Source organism: Chiloscyllium punctatum, chromosome 36 (assembly GCF_047496795.1).
Source record: "Chiloscyllium punctatum isolate Juve2018m chromosome 36, sChiPun1.3, whole genome shotgun sequence".
NCBI lineage: Eukaryota > Metazoa > Chordata > Chondrichthyes > Orectolobiformes > Hemiscylliidae > Chiloscyllium > Chiloscyllium punctatum.
Window position 1 is genome coordinate 35,539,726 of NC_092774.1, and position 2,797 is coordinate 35,542,522.

Sequence of the window (2,797 nt, forward strand, 5' to 3'; positions counted from 1 at the left end):
AACTGAAACGTACAGAATATTGAACAGCCTGGACAGAGTGGACATTGGGAAGATGTTTTCATTGGGAGGAGAGACTAATACCCATGGGCGTAGCCTCAGCATCAAGGGAGAATGGGATTAGGAGAAAGTTCTTTAGCCAGAGAGTGGTGAATCTATGGAATTCATTGTGACAGAAAGCTGTGGATGCCAGGAGACTGGGTATGTTTAACACTGCGATAGAGTATCTAGGGTTGAGAGTCGCGGGGAGAAAGTGGGAGAAAGGGGCTGAGAAACGTAACAGCCAGGATAAATTGGGAGCAGGAGTAGACCACTTGATCTTTCCAGCCTGCACCAGCATTGAACACTTCATAACTGGATATGAATATACCTATATCTAGACTGGATAGGCTGGAACCTTTCTCACTGGAACATAGGAGATTGAGAGGTGACCTTATGGAGGATTATAAAATTATGTGGGATACGGATGAGATAAAGAACAGGTGTCCATTCCCTCAGCTGGGGGTTTCAACATCAGGGAGCAAATATTCTGAGGTGAGTAGAGAAAGATTTTATAAAGACACGACAAGAATTTTTTTTTAAGAGAGTGGTCTGAGTGCAGAATGAATGTCAAGAGGAGGTCATAGAGTCGTAGAGATGTACAGCACAGAAACAGACTGTTTGGTCCAACTTGTCCATGCCGACCAACTATCCCAACCCAATCTCGTCCCACCTGACAGCACATGGCCCCATATCCCTCCAAAGCCTTCCTATTCATATACCCATCCAAATACCTTTTAAATGTTGCAATCGTACTAGACTTCACCACTTCCTCTGGCATTTCATTCAAGAAACGTACCATCCTCTGCGAAAAAAAGTTGCCCCTTAGATCTCTTTTGTACCTTTCCCCTCTAATGCTAAACCTTTCGTTCTGGACTCCCCCACCCCAGGGAAAAACTTTGTCTATTTATCCTATCCATGCCCCTCATGATTTTATACATGTACAGTTACAACGTTTAAAAGACATTTGGATAAGTCCATGAATACGAATGGTTCGACGGTTTATGGGCCAAACACTGGTAGGTGGGACGAGTTTAGTTTGAGAACATACTCAGCATGGACTAGTTGGATGAAGGGTCTCTTCAGTGCTGTCTGACTCTGTGACTGGCCTGTACTGGTCTTAAAACCATTTTCTTACCTCCCCCCATAAGCATCCACTTTTTTGTTGTTAAAAACTAAGTTGAACTTAGTCTATAATATGTCAGTTTGTGGATGTGAAATCGTCCAACTTGATTTATTGGGTAGGCAAAAGTGCGGATTGTAGGTGCTGGAAATCAGAGGTTAGAGTGGTTCTGGAAAAGCACAGCAGGTCAGATAGCTTCCGAGGAGCAGGAAAATCGACGTTTCGGGGAAAAGCCCTTCATCAGGAATAGAGGCAGGACCCCTCAAGGGTGGAGAGATAAATTCGGGGTGGGCTGAAGGTAGCAAAGAGTACAATAGGTGAATGGGGGTGGGGATGGAGGTGACAGGTCAGAGAGGAGGGTGGAGCGGATAGATGGGAAGGGAGACTGGCAGATAGGAAAGGTCAGCCGGAAGGTTGGAACTGAGGTAAGGTGGGGGGACAGAAAATGACGAAACTGGTGCGGTCCGCATTGACGGCCCAGGCTTAAATTTATCCGAGGCGGAAGATGAGGCGTTCATCCTCCAGGCATCGGATGGGGAGGGAGCGGCGATGGAGGAGGCCCAGGACCTGCATGTCTTCGGCAGAGTGGATAGGCGTTGGGGAGTGGGGGGTGGAGGGGGGGGGGGTGGCTGAAAAGTTGGGTCACAGGGCGATGGGGTTGATTGTTGCAGATGGCCTGGAGATGTTCCCTCAAGCGCTGTGACTTGACTCTGCGAGGAGTCTCCAGTCTCCCCAATGTGGGGGAGACGACATCGGGAGCAATAGATACAAGAAATGACATTGTTCGATGCACAGGTGAAAGCCTTCTAAATTCTGCAGCCGGGATTTGATTTCCGGGCAGGGAAGAAATTTTCAGTAGAGCTGCCAGCTTACTTCCTCATGTCCCTGGTGGTCTAGTGGTTAGGATTCGGCGCTTTCACCGCCGCGGCTCGGGTTCGATTCCCGATCAGGGAAGTCGATTTCAGGGGGTTGGTAGATTCCCCATTCTTCTTAAATGCGCTGTACAGTTGTTTATTGAACTTCGGCGTTCCTGGGTGCTGCAGTCTCGTGGATCATTGAAATAGCGTCCTCATTCAGATATGTTTGTGTGTGTAGGGATGGTTGCTTCTGAAGTCAAGTTCTTGGTTCGTGTGCGTTATTTTCCTGCAGACGCTGTTTTGAATTTATCATTGACTGTTCGCTCTATTGTGACATCTAGAAATGGCACTTTGTCGTTGTTCTCCTCTTTTGTGACTTTTATGCCAGTGAGGAGATTGTTGATGGTGTTGTAGGTTTCCTCTAATGTATTTCATTTTTTGATGACAGAAGTGTCATCACTGTAGCGGACCCAAAGTTTGGGTCGCATTGTTGTAAGGGCTGCTTGTTTGAGTCTCTGCATTATTGCTTCTGCTAGGAATCCTGATACTGGTGGTTTCATGGGTGTTTCGTTGATTTGTTTGTAGGGCTTGTTACTGAATATGAAGTGGGTGGTAAGGCACAGTTCCACGAGCTTGACAGTGTTATCTTTGCTGATGAAGTTGGTGCTGTGTTTGTGTCTTTGGGTCTTCGAGTAGCATCTTCAGTTTTCTTTGGCCACGTTGATGTTAATGGATGTGAACAGGGCTGTTATATCAAAGGACATCATTTTTCCATCCTATT

At 46.7% G+C, this 2,797-nt stretch overlaps 1 non-coding gene across 1 annotated transcript; it reads left to right on the plus strand.

Annotated features, from left to right (window-relative positions):
• The first annotated feature begins 2,041 nt into the window (after positions 1-2,041).
• On the plus strand, positions 2,042-2,113 carry trnae-uuc (transfer RNA glutamic acid (anticodon UUC)). Its single transcript has one exon. It is a non-coding gene; the product is annotated as a tRNA-Glu (tRNA).
• Positions 2,114-2,797: the final 684 nt, after the last annotated feature.